Genomic DNA, 18,339 nt, shown 5'->3' on the forward strand with positions numbered 1-18,339 from the left:
TACATAACCACACACACACACACACACACACACACACACACACACACACACACACACACACACACACACACACACACACTGAATCTCACCTCCATTAAAACCCCATTGTATTTTTTTCTCGTGTTTTCTAAAGTTATGTGAGTTTTGTAGTTTTTAGTGTGTTTTGTAGTGTTTTTTGTTTGTTGTTATGGCAGTTTTACAGTTTGTGTTTTGTTGTTTCCTGAGTTTTGTAGTTTGTCCGTTTCCTTTGTTACAGTTCCTGCGTGTGAGAAGCATCAGGTTAGTGAGGGTGCTCCATTACCCTTGTTACGTCTTGGCCGGTGTTCTGAAAGGCGTCACTCTCACCACAGCTGTTTGCAAGGCTTCTCACATCAGCAACCGGGTCCGCTAGAGGGATTTTCCTGTGTTAGAGTGAAAACACCCTCAGCAAATCGTGTAAGTGATAGACAAGCATTCACAAACGAGTGGTGAGATAAGTAAGGGTGGGCACCAGTGTGTCTTCCTGTGTAGTAGTGAAACACACACACACACACACACACACGTATATTTTCATTGACAAGCATACAGAAACAAGTATTTAGGTAGATAATAGTCCTCAAAAGTGTTTTTTCTGTATATTATTGAACACACGCTCAAAAACATGTACAATATCAAAGACAAACAAACAGAAACAATTTAGATCAATAGATTCAGATAGGTAAGGGTTCTCAAAAGTCATTTTCCATGTTCATAATTTAGAAATACCCACAAACACCCGTATGATTTCACTGACAGGCAGACAGACAGACACAAGCAATTAGACAGACAGACAGACTGACATACACACCTCTCCGGCACCTCGCAATCCCCCAGACAGACAGACAGACAGACAGACGGATGAGTAGATAGATACATGGTCTAACATGTTCGTGTACTTAAAGAGTCGAACAGAATTGTTGATATCTGGAATAAGCTTCCTTCACAAATTACAAACACCACTTCTGTTGCATCATTGAACAGTAACACTGACCAATATATACAAGTTCACCCCAGCAAGCTCTTTTCTGGTCCCAATACCCACACGCGTCACTCCTGACCATAGTGTTGTTCCTCACCACAGTGTTGCTCTGTGAGGCTTTCATCCTTCCAGCCAGACATGCAGAGTTCAGCGTGGGGTGAATGGTGTTGTTCCTCACCACAGTGTTGCTCTGTGAGGCTTTCATCCTTCCAGCCAGACATGCAGAGTTCAGCGTGGGGTGAATGGTGTTGTTCCTCACCACAGTGTTGCTCTGTGAGGCTTTCATCCTTCCAGCCAGACATGCAGAGTTCAGCGTGGGGTGAATGGTGTTGTTCCTCACCACAGTGTTGCTCTGTGAGTCTTTCATCCTTCCAGAGAGAGAGAGAGAGAGAGAGAGAGAGAGAGAGAGAGAGAGAGATTTGGTTTGATTGGATAGGTTTGTTGAGGTTAGTAAATGGTACAAAATAAAGGTGAATACTTTTCCAAGGGATGACAGGACACTGCCTATGTATCCGCCATCCCAAGCTTAAACTTAGTGTTCTTATGTAATAATAATGATAATAATGTAAGGAACAAAAACAAGTGTAATAATAATTATATAATATATATTTACAATATATAAGTAATGTTAGTGCAGAATACTTAGCTATTCTATGCATATACACATATATAACTTGTTTTCAATGTAGCGTATAAGTTGTTTGATGTATTTGTTTTGAATAGCAATAGCAGTTGTGTAATGTTCCCATTGTTAAACATCCATATGTGGTGTGGATGGCATTATTTGTGGCACATGCCAGCTCGGGGCACTGCAGCACGGAGTGGGCGTCAGGCTCACAGCATGGGCGACACTCCCTCCCTGGCCGGAGCCTCACATGACACGCCCAGTTCCCAGTAATGTTTGTATCCAAAGCTCAGTCCGGCACACACGCTGTCTTTCCAGCTGACTCCATATTTTCCAGATGTGAAATTGGCGCCACTTTGTGCTTTGGTGTAGTGTTTCATTGTTTCACTAGCTCACTTCGCCTTTATGTAGAATTGCACCTTGTTCTTGCTCAACATGTATATTTGTCATTTTCTTATCTATTTGTGACAAGCTTGTTCTACAGTTTGATCTCTTTCTGTTCCATTTTGTGCTAAGTGGTCAGCTTTTTCATGACCTAACACACCAACATGGGATGGTACCCAAATCAATGTCAAGTTTCTCTCCTCTCCGATCCTTGTAATAAGTTTTGTGCACTCGCTCACACCGTGTGCATGTGCTGGCTGCCCACTCGTCAGTGCTCCAAGTGCCCCTCTGCTGTCCCTGAAGAAACACACGTTGCTCCGCTCATTTTGGATGAGCTCAGGGTCACACTTCAAGGCCCAGAGCTGTGCCTGGCTGGAGGACACATTACTGCTTAGTCAACAGGAGTAGCCTGTATCCATCCAAATCCCTTGCTCTGTGATGCGCCTCAAAAACACTCCGCACCCGCCTCCGCCATCTTCCCTCACTGACCCAACACAAAACACTTGAGTTGCACATACACTGCTTAAGTCCTCTATCTCGTGCTCAAACATTCCCCTTAGTTCCCCCTGGATACAATTGCTTTTCTTACAACTAAGTTCCTTTATACCAGTGTTTGGGATGTTACATTTCCATGGTTCTACATGTGTCATCTTAGATTTCTGTATTCCATCACCACTAATGTCAGACACATCTAGTTTAGACTCGACGTGTCTAACATGATGATGTCTCGTCTGTGATCCAGTGACACTCCACTACTTGTCACCTCTTTAATTCCTTCTCTGAGGTTTTCTCCACTCTTGCTTTTCAAGTGCCTCACTGTTGATAATGTACTAACTTCAGTAATTCCATGGCAAGCAAAGTTCCCATCTCGTGGCAGTCACAAGTGCGTTTTTAGATTTCAAGATTGTTGTCATGGCCTCATTTTGAAGTTTTCTAGTGTCTCAAGTGTCCCGTCACTCTAACAGGAGAGTGCGGGGCTGGCGTACTCCAACAAAGATCTCCGTTTGCTTATTATGATGTCCTCAGGATAGGCACGCCAATACCTCTGCAATGCCAGGCTAACACCCTCAGTGCTCTTATAAGCCTTGCACGACATTGTGTCTTTAAGTCATTTATTTCCGCCTCCTTCACCAATGTAGACGCCTTCGTATTTATAAGAGGTAACTCTCTCAATGTTCGTATTATTCATTGGAAGCTCCTGGTTTGTGTTGGCCCGACACATAAACTAATTAGTCTTGCATTCGTTGATAACAAGTCCCAGCCTTCGCGACAGAGTAGTAGACCTCGTAACTGCTTCCTGCATTCCTTTCATCAGCACAGCAAGTGACATGCACTCCCTGGCCAAGGTCCTCTGTTGTTGTTGACTCATTCCTCCCTGAGTGTTGCCATTTTGTATGTGCTGCACGCAAAATTCTATTCCACTTTGTTATCATTGGACCAGCTGCTGGACCACCCGGCCCTCACCCTGGTGGACCTGTTCTTGGTGGGCGGACCGCAGCCAGAGTCTGTGGTGAGCCATGGAGTACATGCGGTGGTGGTCCGGCGCCGCGGGAGTGACGCTGTGCTGTGAGTCTGTCCTTGTGTTGACGCTGGGTATATTGACGTCGACTTGCCAGAGAGTTACAAAGTCCTGATTGTTTTGAGAGAGAGAGAGAGAGAGAGAGAGAGATCTGGGTTGAGTTACATTTAGTTAGATTAGCTTTAGATGAATTACTACAAATATATATAGACTATTACACGCACGTAAGTCTGATAACAAGTGGAGAGAGAGAGTGAGAGGTATCGGTTGAGTTGTATGTATTTAGATTAGCTTTAGATGAATTACTGCAAATATATTACACGTACAGTCGCCGGTCGTAAACTCCTTGCCAATCTTGGCCCATATATTTTCCAGTAGCAATACGTTGCAGATCCACACTGGCAGGTGAAGGCTTCAGGTTCCCCTGGATTGGTTAAACTCTCTCAAAAATTAAGCCTTAAAGCTCCACCCACTTGACCCTCCCTTTGGTCCATGCCCTGTCCCTCCCCGTGACCTCAGAACGTCACCACCTCATCTCCCTCTCCACCACCCTCTTGTGTGTATTTACCTAGTTGTAGTTTTACAGGGCCTGGGCTTTATGCTCGTGTGGCCCCGTCTCCATATCTACACTTATCCAATCTTACTTTAAAAGTATGCACACTCGTTGCAGACACTACTTCTTCATTCAAACTGTTCCACGTCTCAACACATCTTTGCGGGAAACTATACTTTTAATATCTCTTACATATCTTCCCTTCCTCAGCTTCTTACTATGCGATCTTGTGCTTCGACTGGCATATTCTTCTCTCAGGATCAGATACTCATTGTCCACTTGGTCCATTCTGTTGATCAATTTATAAACTTGTATGAGATCCCCTCTCTCCCTTCTCTGTTCCAATGTTGGAAGATCCATAGCCTTTAGTCTCTCCTCATATGTCATCCCATCAAGATCTGGGACCATTCTTGTAGCCATTTTTTGTAGTCTCTCCAGCTTCCTTATGTGTTTCTTTTTGTGAGGGGTCCACACTACTCCTGCATATTCCAATCTGGGTCTTATTGTTGTACTTATCAGTTTCTTCATCATTTCTTTGTCCATGTAATGAAATGCTATTCAAATATTCCTCAGCAAATTGTATGTCTCTGAAAATTCTATCAATATGGCTTGCCGGTTGATTATTTTCTTCCATCGTCACTTCCAAATCCTTTTCCTTTTTAACTTTCTCCAGTTCTACTCCATCTCCCATCTTATAGATTCCCACATGTCGTCTTTCACTCTTTCCCATTTCCATGACATGGTTTTTGTCCACATTGAATTCCATCTCCCACTTTTTACTCCATTCCTAGATCTTATTTAGGTCTTCTTGCAGTATTTCACAATCCTCCTTTTGCTTTATAACTCTGCACAGTTTCGCATCGTCCGCAAACAGATTTATGTAGCTGATCACTCCTTCTGGCATGTCATTTATATAAATGAGAAAAAGTATTGGCGCCAATACTGACCCCTGTGGCACTCCGCTTTCTACTGCTCTCCACTTGGACTTCATATCTTTAACTACCGTCCTTATTTCTCACCCCCTCAAATAATTTTCTATCCATCTCAATGTGCTTTTTTTTAAGCCACCCTTCTCTTCTAACTTCCATAGTAATCTTGCATGTGGCACTTTATCAAATGCCTTTTTTAAATCCAAGTAAATACAATCAACCCATCCCTCTCTCTTGTACTCTATCAACTATTCTAGAGTAGAAACTCAGTAAATTTGTTACACAAGACCGTCCTTTTCTAAAGCCAAATTGGCTATTTGATAGTAATTTGTTGTCTTCAAGAAACTCAATCCATTGTTTCTTTATTATTCTTTCACACATCTTGCATATTACACTAGTTAGTGATACCGGTCTGTAATTTAAAGGTTCTTCTTTCCTTCCGCTCTTATGTATGGGAACCACCTCCGCTCTTTTCCATTCTACTGGTACTGTTCCATTTTCTATTGAGCATTTTATGATGTTGTATATAGGACTTGCTAGTTCTTCCCTACATTCTTTCAGTATTCTGCCTGAGACTTCATCTGGTCCCATTGCCTTTTCTTCATCCAGTTCCTTCATTAACTCTTTTATTTCAAGCTTGGTTACTTTAATCTCTTTCATAGAGATTGTCTCTCTATTACCCTGTGGCCTCTCAAATTTGGATTCTTTAGTAAAGACCTCCTGGAATTTTTTATTTAATAGTTCTGCCATACTTTTTGAGTCTTCCACCATCCCATTTTCTCCTTTTAACCTTTCTATTGTTTCTTTTTGTCTTATTTTTCCATTTATGAATCTATAGAACAATTTCGGTTGCTCCTTGCATTTTTCGACTATGTCCTTTTCATACATCCTCTCTCTCCTCTTCCTTCCTCACTTTAACATATTCATTTCTTGCTATCTTGAAGTTTACCTTATTTACTGCATTTCTATTTTTCCTCCACCTTTTCCATGCTCCATCTCGTTTCTCCTTGCCCTAGCACACTTTGCGTTAAACCAATCTTTCTTTCCTTCTTCCTTAGGTCTATATTTTAGAACATATTCCCTGACTCCAGTTTTGTATATTTCCAAAAATAAGTTATATTTCTCTTGCACTCCCTCAGAGTTTTTCTTCTCCTCCCAGTTAGCATATTTGAAATAGTTCTTGAGATTCTCAATATCAGCCTTTCTGTAATTTAATCGGTCTCCTTTGTATGATTCATCTCTATCTTCCTTTCCCTCTTCTATATCCATTTCTAATATCACATGGTCACTGTTTCCCAATGGGCACTTATATCTTATATCATCATTCATTTGTATACCCTTTGTAAAAACCAGGTCTAATCTTGCCAGCTCATCATTTCCTCTGAATCTTGTGTTTTCCTTTACTCTTTGGTCCATCATATTATCTATCATTAGATTCAGGAATCTTTCTCCCCAGGCTTCTTGTGTGTGTGTGTGTGTGTGTGTGTGTGTGTGTGTGTGTGTGATCTTTATTTCTATTTCATTTTCTCCATTCACATAGTAAATGTAGCATAGCAATCTCTCTGATCCTCCTCCTCCTCATATATATATATATATATATATATATATATATATATATATATATATATATATATATATATATATATATATATATATATATATATATATATATATATATATATATATATATATATATATATATATATATATATATATATATATATATGGGGCCGCCGTGGTACAGTGGAACCTTGCGTGCTTTGGGGTCCGAGGGGTCTCCAAGCGCACGGGTTCGAATCCTGTCCACGGTCTGAGTGTAGGTTGGGCTTCCTCACTCAGGGCAACGGTTTTATTATTATTATTATTATTATGAGGTCAATGAAGGCGACCCACTGGAAAACATAACTGCATAAACCCAAAGGCCCAGTGGGCGGCACCTCACCGATAAGTGAAAGGAAGTAACAGGAATGAACAACAGAATAGGAAGATTGGTAGAGATCTAAGAGGTAGTGAGTTCAGAGAGAAGAAAGGTATTCACACGTTTTTTAAATGCTTCAATGTTACTAGAATTAACAATCTCGTTGGGAATTGTATTCCAGAGTCTAGCAGATACTGGGATAAAACACCGGGAAAATTGTGAAGTATTACATCGATTCACAGACAAGGAACGGTCATTCATGATCAAGGATTGTCTTGTAGCACGTGCTGGTAGTGAAGGGGCAGGCAAATGACAATGCAACGGGTGGTTGGAATTAGACATGATTTTGAAGAAATAGGACAATGATCCAACCAAACGACGATGCCGAAGATTAATCTCAAGATTAGGAAGAAGAAATTTAATCTGGTTGAATGCTCTATCTAAAAGCTTTAAGTGAGACTCTGCTGCAGAGATCCACACAGAGTGACAATATTCAAAATGAGGCAGTATGAAAGAGTAAAAGCAATTTCTTACAATATCATCAGAGGAATATATCCGCCTACATTTGCGTAACAAACCAACTTTACATGAGACTGATGATGCAAGTGAACGCAAGTGCAACTCAAAAGTAAGTTTGGGATCAAGGGTGACTCGAGTAACTTCAGAGACGAACAATTAGGAATAGGTACTTCGTTGACAACAATATCAGGGTGAACTGGGAAAGGTGTCCTTGATCTGCTAATAACCATACTATGGGATTTACTCGGGTTCAGTTTCATACCCCACCGATCACACCATGACAGAATCCTTGAAACATCTTGAGTGAGTACATTAGCGACTCTCTGCCTATCCTGTGGGGAAGGAATTGTCGCATATATAGTGGTGTCATCAGCATAAGCAACCATATTAGATTCAATCCCACACCACATGTCAGATGTATAAATAATAAAAGAAGAGGTCCCAGAACACTTCCCTGCGGAACACCGGATACAACTGGACTAAAAGAACTAAGGCAGCCATCAACAGTCACACGCTGCCTTCGACTCGTTAGGAACTCTGACAGAACTTGATGGACGCGGCCACCAATACCAATAGATCTAACTTTCGATAAAAGGGCTCTATGATTAACACGATCAAATGCAGAACTAAAATCAAGTGAAATTACTCTAGATTCATGACCAGCATCAAGGGCAGCTTGCATGTCGTGCGTTATGCAAACGAGAGCATCAGAAGTACTGAGACCTTTTCTAAAACCAAACTGACTAGATGGCAACAAATTATTAATATCTAAAAAACGATTGAGACGCTTGGCCAGCAGGCGCTCAAAAATCTTAGATAACACCGGGGTTATGGAAATGGGTCTATAGTCACCGGGGTGAATGGAGGATGAAGATCCCTTTGGAATAGGGGTAACATTTGCAGTACGCCAGCATACCGGAAAAGAACCCTTACGAAAAAGAGCTCTAAAATAACTGCCAATTTTGGAGCGAGAGGAGAAGCAATCTTTTTGTAAAAAAGAGGCAGAAAACCCAAAGGATCACAACCCCCGAATGAGTCTAACTCATTAAGATATCTTAAGATTTCGGAGGACTTAAAGGCAATGGAGTGTAATTTAATGTCCTGGGGACAAGACGGCAGATCAAACTCTTCATCACTTTGTTTCGAGTTAAAACGGAAGCTAAAAGATTGGCTTTGTCCTTAGAATTATGGCAGATTGAACCGTCAGTACATGACAGAGGAGGTAAACTTGAGTCCACACCAAAGAGTGATTGCTTTAAAGCTGACCACCATGAGTGTGGTTGGGAGGTGCCAATCAGAACATTTTTAAGGTGTTCATTGTACTCATCCTGTGCGCTAGAATATGTACGTTGGGCAAATAAACGCAGACGAACGTAATTTTCCCATGATTCAGGTGAACGCAGTCGGGACCATTCACAATAAGCAACCTGTTTTCCACGCTGAGCACGCCTGCAGTCATCATTAAACCAGGCACTGTCCTTGCGACGACTTCGAATTATTTTAGAAGGAATTCTTCTTTCACTAATGTTAAGTAAAACACTGTTAAGGGAATCAATTGGACTATCAGAATGTAAAATTTCCCGCCATACAATGTTGTTAAAATCGGCAATGACACCAGTCCAATTGGCTCGTGACTTTAGAAATACTTTCCGCGATATTGGCTCGTCCGGAATAGGAAATGAAGTTTGAATATTGAAAGACAAGCCAGAGTGGTCTGTGCTACCAAGGGGAGGGACGACCTGCAAAGTTACTGCAGAGGGGGCGTCTGTAAAAAGAAGATCAAGGCAATTACCCGAGACGTGAGTTGGGCTATGAACGATCTGCTCACAACCGGTGAGGTTACTAAAATCTAGAGCAGCCCGACCATGTTGATTTGTTTGAGAAACGGAGTTCAACCAATCCTGATGATGTGCATTAACATCACCAACAAAAACAAAGGAAGCTTTAGGGTCTGATTCTTGAATAGATGCCATAGAATTTAGCAAACAGTCATAAATAGAATCATCAAGATCGGGATTTCTATATACAGAGAAGATATAGTAGTTATTAAAACGACTGCAAATTTTAACCAGCATCATTTCATGACAGCCACACTCAAATTTGGTAATGCGTGAAGCGCTGCATGCTGGACGTAAGTATATACACATCCCCCGAGCTCTAGGGATAGAATCACGCCTCAGAAGAAGAGGCCTCTTGAAATTAGGAATCAGAATCTCAGAAACATGCCTGAAGCTCGAAACAAGAGTCTCTGAACAAAAATTATATCATATTTGGAGGACGCAACTGCAACGTCTTGCAAGTTGGCCTTTAGGCCCCGAATATTAATGTATAAGGCCTTACAACAGTTATTACGAGGACCGGGATTAGGGTGAACATCACCACTAAGGGTAATGAGGAAAATTAAATAAAATGAAACTCCATAAAAAAGAGAAAACACAGCGGAATAAAAGGTCCACCTGGAGGAGCCGCAACACCAGGCAAGGCAATTATTATGGTATACCCCCAGGTCGCCAATTACATGGGGGACCTGACAGTAGCAGTGGCAAAAGAAAAGAAGGAAAAAATCGCTGCCACCATTCATCCCTTTGTCCTGCCTACACAACGTGGGATTGCGAGAAAGAAAGGGAAAGAAGAAGAAAAAAAAAAAAAAGTTCTGGGTCGCATCAACCAGAGGGAGGAGAAGTGGCACAGAGACTGAAGGTCGGATGCACGACTGTGGAATCTCTGCAAACCCACTCCTATGAAATAGAAAATAGAGAAAAGAAGGAGGAATGTAGAGAATAGCTCGGGCAAAGTTTTATGCGTTTTAGCGGGTGGGCTTTGAGATAGGAGGTACCACAAAAAAATATCCCTTTAGCCCAGAAATTCCCGTGAAAAGCCCACATAAATAAATATAAATAAATAAATATATATATATATATATATATATATATATATATATATATATATATATATATATATATAGAGAGAGAGAGAGAGAGAGAGAGAGAGAGAGAGAGAGAGAGAGAGAGAGAGAGAGAGAGAGAGAGAGAGAGAGAGATTTAATATTTCATTTTCAACATTGAAGTTTTACTATTGAAATCAATAATATGATATTTATATATTGATATTGTATAGTAGAGTCTACAAATGTCAAAGACTTCAAGGTGGTGGTGGTGGTGGTGGTAGCAGTGGTAGTGATGGAAACAGAAAAGATTAACAAAATATTTCACATCTTTTACGACTTTGAGTCTTCTGCCTCTGGACCTAAGGTCGTCACCTCAATGGATAAAATCTCTCTCTCTCTCTCTCTCACACACACACACACACACACACACACACATTATTGTCATTATTATTATGAATAATATTGTATGATTTTAGTGCTTTATGACATTACTATTATTATTATATTTACGATTATTACGATTGTTTTATTATTATAATTTTCATCAATAATTAGTGTAGTAAATTCTCTCTCTCTCTCTCTTTGTTCATCTTATTCGCATATTTTTTTCTTATTTGTTCTTGAAACTTTTATTTTCTGTTATCTGGGGCAGGCTGGACTGTAGCAGACACTGGTTAGGCCTGCGCCTACAGTTTTTCTCGCCCCTCCAACTGCTAACTTTGTACAAGGGCCTGATCCGTCCCTGTATGGAGTACTCTTCGCATGTTTGGGGGGGATTCCACTCAGTTTTGTTAGATAGGGTGGAATCAAAAGCTTTTCGTCTCATCAACTCCCCTCTTCTGACTGACTGTCTTCAGCCTTTCTCACCGCCGGAATGTTGCACCTCTTGCTATCTTTTATCGCTATTTTCATGCTAACTGCTCTACTGATCTTGCTAACTGCATGCTTCCCCTCCTCCCCCATCCTCACTGCACAAGGCTTTCTTTTTCCTCTCACCACTATTCTGTCCACCTCCCATGCGCAAGAGTTGACCAGTACTCTCAATCCTTCATCCCTTTCTCTGGCACACTATGGAACTCCCTGCCTGCTTCTGTTTCTATCTTCCTACGACTTGACTTCATTTAAGAGAGGCTTTAAGACTTGTTTTTTTGTTAACACGTCCAAGGGTATTGGTAACTAAGTTTATTTATTTATTTTTTTTTTCGTTTTATGTTTACTTCCCTTGGCCAGCTTTCGCCCATTACATAAAAAGAACCACACACACACACACTCTACAGATGGTGCCGGAAGTAAAGTTCTGCCCTATGAAGGAAGACTGAAGGAAATGGGACTACCACCTTTGAAGGATAGACAGGAGAGAGATCTAATTGCGATGTAAAAGATATTGAGGCGTTTGAAAAAAAAAAAAAAAAAAAAAAAGGTAGACAGATAAGACTTGAGGGAGGATGGACATAGACGAACAAGAGGACACTCCAAAAAGATCATGACAAGTCAGTGTTTGAGGGACGTTAAAAAGTTCAGTTTTGCACACAAGACGGTGGACATCTGGAACGGGCTGAGTGAAGAGATTGTAGCAGCGGAAAGTGTGCACAAATTGAAGGAATAGTTTGATAAAAGTAGATATGGAGACAGGTCACTATGAGCCACACTCCAACCTTGTAACATACAACTAGGTAAACACACACACACACACACAAAGGATGCAACACAATGAAATGGCCACCACACCCACTTAAGCAGTTTATTTTGTCATCATAAAATATTAAAAATGTGGGCAATAAAAGTCCCCTGGATGAGAGTACCAAGCAGACAGACAGGTGAGCGGCCACGGGGGCGCCGCGGCCTCGGAGGTTGGCACTTGTAGGGTGAGAGGGGAGTAGCAAGATGGCCGCCGCCGCCTGCTACCCCGGCAGTAATGACAGTAGTTATGTGGCAGAAACTTGCTTCCCGAAATATGTATACCTAAGTAAAATATGAGCGAGTGTTGGGGAGGGCGTGGTGGGCAGGCCGGGGGACGGTATGGGGTGATATGTTCTTAGGGGGGGAGGGGGCAGCTAACTTACCTGCCCCCCTCCATCACACCCCTCTCCCCATGCCCCCATCACAAATTCCCCGCAGCAAATCAAAAGCGAGATATGTATTATAATATTTTTCTAGTTTTTTTTTGTTTATATATATATATATATATATATATATATATATATATATATATATATATATATATATATATATATATATGTTATTATTTTAAGTACGTTATGTATATACCTAAGATAATAATTTAGATAGATAAAAAGCTTTTCTATGAGTTTTTCTCTTATAATTTGAACGACTCAACAAGGAACAGACAATATAATAATAATAATAATAATAATAACAGCGGCGTAATCATGTCTAGTATTGTTTTCCCTCTGAATTGTCACCGCAGATCAGTGATAAGCGCAAAGCCACCTTACAACAACAACAACAGGAGCACCGGTACAATAGTATCATGTGGCAGCCGTGTAACCTGGACGTGTATTTACCGAGTTGTGTTGTACAGGAAAACAGCTATGCTCCTGTTGGTATGTGTGTGTGTGTGTGTGTGTGTGTGTGTGTAAGACTTCTAACACCTTGAGTGGCTTAGACAAAGGAATTAGGAAAGTCTATGTCACTCGATCACTTATAAAGACACAATAACAAGATCCATTTTTCCGTGTGTGTGTGTGTGTGTGTGTGTGTTTTCGGCATTTCGTGGCGTTGGGTCCGCCGTGAGTGGAGAGAATCAGCGAAGGGAAGGAGAAGGAAGAGAGGAAGGAGAAGAGGTAACATATAATCACGGTCTACATCAGTTTGGCGTTGTAGAGTGAAGAGTAGACATGATAAACAATAATAAATGGAGGAAGAGAGACAAAAGGTAAAAGGTCTTAGTCTTATACAATAATAAGCAAACATGTGACCCCCAAACTCTCATGATACAAAAATTATGACTCACTGAAGAAATACAAGACAATTATTCTATTCCACCAAGCGTGAACTGAACTGTTGAGGCAAGACACCAACTTGTACAAACACAAGAAAACTGTACCAACCAATAATAATAATAATAATAATAATAATAATAATAATAATAATAATAAAGCGAGGCGAATGAATGAGAATTAGAAAAGTAAGGAAAATGGTCAGAGAATTACACAAACTTCCTAAAAACTTTCACAATCAAGACAAAGCAACACTATTGAAAAGAGGAAAAAAAGAATAAAAAAAAAACTACGACACGATTAGAAAAAAAATAAAATAAATAAAAAATAAATAAAAAAAAGTTGACAATCTTGTGCCGTTTTCTTTCCCCAGCCGTGACTCAAATGATGACAGGACAGGACATGGACGGCGACGGGGGGCGGGCAGATGGACAGTGGTAGCAGCAGCAGCAGTAGTAGTAGTAGTAGTAGTAAAAGTCGTAGTAATGGTGGTGGCAATGATAAACTGGTGTGGACAAGAGCAAAACACGGATTCCTGTCCTCAAATCCTTCCCTTCCTCAGCAGGACTCTTTCCAAAGGCCACACAGGTGATAAAGCCAAACTTCCATGGGTGTCTTTCTCTACCAGTCTTAAATGTCGCCCAACCATCACTGCAACGGGGGCAACAACCTTGAATACAGTAACCACCCCCACTGCAGCCTAGGTACAGACACTGAGGGTGAAAATATTGTTGCTTTTCATATTTTACCTTTGTATTAGTGTTTATCTACTTACTGCAGGCTCTAGAGGGAGTTATGTGCTTCAGAGGTGCTTTCATGGCTCCAGTGACAAATTAATACCACTTCTACTTGATCACAAGGAAAGGCACCATGAAAACCCAATACTGTGTCTTTCAATTTGACTTTTTCTTACATCCTATAGTGAAAATCAGTCGTTTAGAGGTGCTTTCATGGTTGTAGTGGCAGTAACAGAATGAAAGGCACCATGAAAACATAAATTATCTGTCTTGTATCTTATCCCTCAACATCCTCTAGTGAAAATCAGTTCTGAGGTGCTTTCATGTCTTAAAAGTGACAGACAAACACCTTTAATCACCAAGCACCAATGGAAACCTGTCTCGTCTATGTAGCCTTTAGAAAACCAGCCATGAGGAAGAGAAGTGCTCAAGAATCGCTCTGTTTCCCGGCCTGCTTGTCTGTTTCCCTGCTTCCCTGCTTTCCTGCTCCCTACACCTCCACATGGAAGGGTGAGCCGGGGATGTGGTCGTCGCCCCACTTCACCATCAGGATGTAGTTGCCCTTCTCCCGCACCACGTAGCCGACCTGGGGTGACAGAAAACGGGAGGTGAGTGGTGAAGGGGAGGAATATGGGGGGTGGAGAGAGAGAGAGAGAGAGAGAGAGAGAGAGAGAGAGAGAGAGAGAGAGAGAGAGAGAGAGAGAGAGAGAGAGAGAAGAGAAGAGAGAGAAGAGAAAGAAGAAGGAAGGAAGGAAGGAAGGAAGGAAGGAAGGAAGGAAGGAAGGAAGGAAGGAAGGAAGGAAGGAAGGAAGGAAGGAAGGAAGGAAGGAAGGAAGGAAGGAAGGAAGGAAGGAAGGAAGGAGAGAGAGAGAGAGAGAGAGAGAGAGAGAGAGAGAGAGAGAGAGAGAGAGAGAGAGAGAGAGAGAAAACACTCACAAAACAAATATTGAGCACCACAAACACACAAACACCTTAAATCAACAATGCAGGTGAGAAAAAACACCTTTAAAAAACACACATAAAAAAACGGGAATACAACACGATCAATACAGGTACACCAACACTATATGGAGGAGAGAGGGGTGGGGGAGGTCACATCACATCATCACAGCACCCCTTTGGTAGGTCATGCTAAAAAAAAACGGGTCAAAACGGGTCATGTCAGGGAAAACACAAGGGTCACATATAATTCACCCAAACGACACCAAATCTACACGGACTGGAAGGGAACGTGTCAGGTGAGATGGTAAGGGTCACAAAAGGTCATACATGGGGTCACATAAGGTCATACAGGGATCATACATTGGTTAAGTCCGTATTCTGAAATATTCCTGCGTCACATCACAAATTTCATAAAGGTCTGTTCATTAACATTATAATTGGTTTTCAAGGATATTTTCATGGTTCTAGTGACAGAATAACAGCATTTCTACATTATTACCATGGAAAAAACTTCTCTATGGCCTTGAAAAACAGTCTTGGTGAAGTTGCAATGGTTCTCAGGGTGTTTTCATGGTTCTAGTGGCAGATTAATTAGATTTCTATACTATTAGCCAGAAAAACTCTTGAGAACTCAGCTAACCATCTCTGTGACCTTGGAAAACAGTCATAGTGATGGAGCAATGTTTAAGAGTACAGACTTAGCACAGATGGTCTACAGGTACAGGGCAAAACAGGAGAGGGTGTAGAGGTGTAGACAAAGGGTGCTGGTCTCCTGGCACTGGTGTGGGTGTGGTGAGGGAACCTGTGTGGGTGTAGGGAGGTGAGATACACAAACAAGATGAGTGTGGCTGCCTCTCACAGTGGAGTCGACATGGAGACTTGAAAGGGAAACAGTACAGTGACTTGCAAGGCAGCACAACTATTGTCTTCCCTGCACCTCATCCAAACCCAAGCCTTCAATGCAGAACCTTCAGAAATGCTCTAATCTTGTGTAATCTAGAACAGAGTGGTGGGAAATACTCTAATCTTGTGTCACCTATAACAGAGTAGGTCACAAGTGGTGATAATTTTGTTCAATTCATAACAGGGTGGTGAGAAATGTTGTAATCTTGTGAGCTACGAAATACTATAATATTTTGCAAATTCATAACAGGGTGGTGAGAAATCTTGTGTAACCTATAACAGAGTGGGTCAGAAGTGGTGATAATCTTGTGTAATCTATAACAGGGTGACTCAGGAGTGTTATGCCTAAAATCTTGCACAACCTAATGAACACCACAGTGATTCATGACACTTCAGGGAGGGAGAGCAGCACACAGGGCCCCTACCTCCTGATGGGGTGGTGAAGGGTCAAAATAACAACATAACGAGGGGATGGGCATGCAGACAAGGGTGGTTTGAGGGTTGGGAGGGACGGGGAATGGACAGGGAGCAGGGACAGGGGTGAGATTGAATGTGAGGTTAGGTTAGGCCGCACAACACAGTATCTATGGAAACACACACACATACACACATACACTGAAGAAATGGTCATACAGAAAAGAATAATGAGGAATGAGAAAAATACAGACAAAACTAGTGAGTATAGGAGGTACAACACACACATACACACACACACACACACACACATATACACATACACATACAAACTCATGCCTTAAAAATATGCAAGTAAGAATCAAGAGAACTCATTAGTGGAGGGACACAAGCTAAGTAGTGTATCAAATTCCACAAAAAAAAGGTTAAAATGAAACATGCCAGAAGAAGGAAAGAAGGCAAAGGAAGAAATAAAGAAGAGAAAACTGAGATAAAAGATAAGGGCAAAAAAAAAAGGGAAGAATGAAAAGAGAGAAAAGGAGAAAAAGAAGACAAAGAAAAAGAAAATAAACAAGATAGGAAGAAAAAGGGGAAGAACCAGCAGAATAAAGAAGAAGAAGAAGAAAAAGGAGAAAAGGAGAGAAAGAAGAGAGACAAAGAAAAGAGAATAGTAATCAGAAAAGAGAAAGGGAAAGAAAGAAGAAGGGATAATGAAAGAAAATTAGAATAAGAAAAGAGAAAAGGTTACGAGATTAAAAGAAAAACAAACCAAACATGCATTTAAAGACACACACACACACACACACACACACACACACACACACACACACAAGGAAAATGGAAAAAAAAGATAAAGAAAAAAAAAAAGAAAATCTCATCACACACACACACACACACACACACACACACACACACACAGGCCATGCAGAGTCATGCACACCTATCACACAGGCTGGGGGGAGGGTAGAGCTTGGGGGTGGTGGTGTTGGTGGTGGTGGTGGTGGTGGGGAGGCTACACGTTGACAGTGAAGGGGGAGCCAGGGATGTGGTCTTCTCCCCACTTGACGATGAGTGCATGATCTCCCCTCTCATGAACCTTGTAGTGCACCTGTACCCAAGGAGAGAAGCTTAGTACGCCGGGGAGAAGAGGGGAGACTACCACTGGGGAGGACAGAGGAGAGAGGGTAACCAATGTTGAGGCTGGGGAGAAGAAGGAGAGAGGGGAGGGAACCATTCAGGAAGTAACCACTGGGGAGATTAATACATGGGAAGGAAAAGCAATGGACAGCCCTGGGGAGAATATGAAATTACCACTGGGGAGAAGAGGGAGAGAGAAGGGAGGTAACCATTCAGGAGATAACCAGTCAAAGCAGGGGAGATTAACACCCAGAGGAGGAAAAGCAATGGGCAACCCTGGGGGAGATAAACTGGGGAGAATATAAGATTAGCACTGGGGAGAAGAGGGAGAGAGAGGGGAGGTAGCCATTCAGGAGATAACCAATGTCAAGGCTGGGGAGACTAACACCCATGGGAGGAAAAGCAATGGACAGCCCTGGGGGAGATAAACTGGGGAGAATATGAGATTACCACTGGGGAGGAGAGAGGAGGTGGTAATCACTGTGGAGAAGCTGGGGAGGGGTGGGTACAGATAAACTCCATGGGGTGGTGGCCTGGGGAGGGAGGGGGAGGAAATGCAATACCACTGGGGAGATACCAATGACAGACTGCGGAGAATAAAGGGGAGATAAGACAGAAAGCAATGAAGAAAGAAGAGAGGAAAAGAGAAGATGGGGAGATAAACAATGGGGAAGATAAAATAAGCAATAAACAATAAGCTGGGGAGGATATGGGGAGGTAACTATTTGGGGGAGATAAGAATACAAGCTTAATAATCTGAATAAGAAAAAAATACTGAAATCTGAGAGAGAGAGAGAGAGAGAGAGAGAGAGAGAGAGAGAGAGAGAGAGAGAGAGAGAGAGAGAGAGAGAGAGAGAGAGAGAGAGAGAGAGAGAGAGAGAGAGAATATGAGGTTGCTAGCTATGGAAAAGGAAG

General features: G+C 41.7%; 1 protein-coding gene across 1 annotated transcript in view; it reads right to left on the minus strand.

The window, feature by feature from the left end:
* Positions 1 to 12,058: 12,058 nt before the first annotated feature.
* Positions 12,059 to 18,339, minus strand: part of LOC123501055 (filamin-A-like) — a 163,812-nt gene continuing 157,531 nt past the window's right edge. The window contains 1 exon segment of the mRNA XM_045249635.1: positions 12,059 to 14,614. The gene's annotated coding sequence lies outside the window, so the exon portion shown is untranslated.

This window comes from Portunus trituberculatus, chromosome 8 (genome assembly GCF_017591435.1).
Source record: "Portunus trituberculatus isolate SZX2019 chromosome 8, ASM1759143v1, whole genome shotgun sequence".
NCBI lineage: Eukaryota > Metazoa > Arthropoda > Malacostraca > Decapoda > Portunidae > Portunus > Portunus trituberculatus.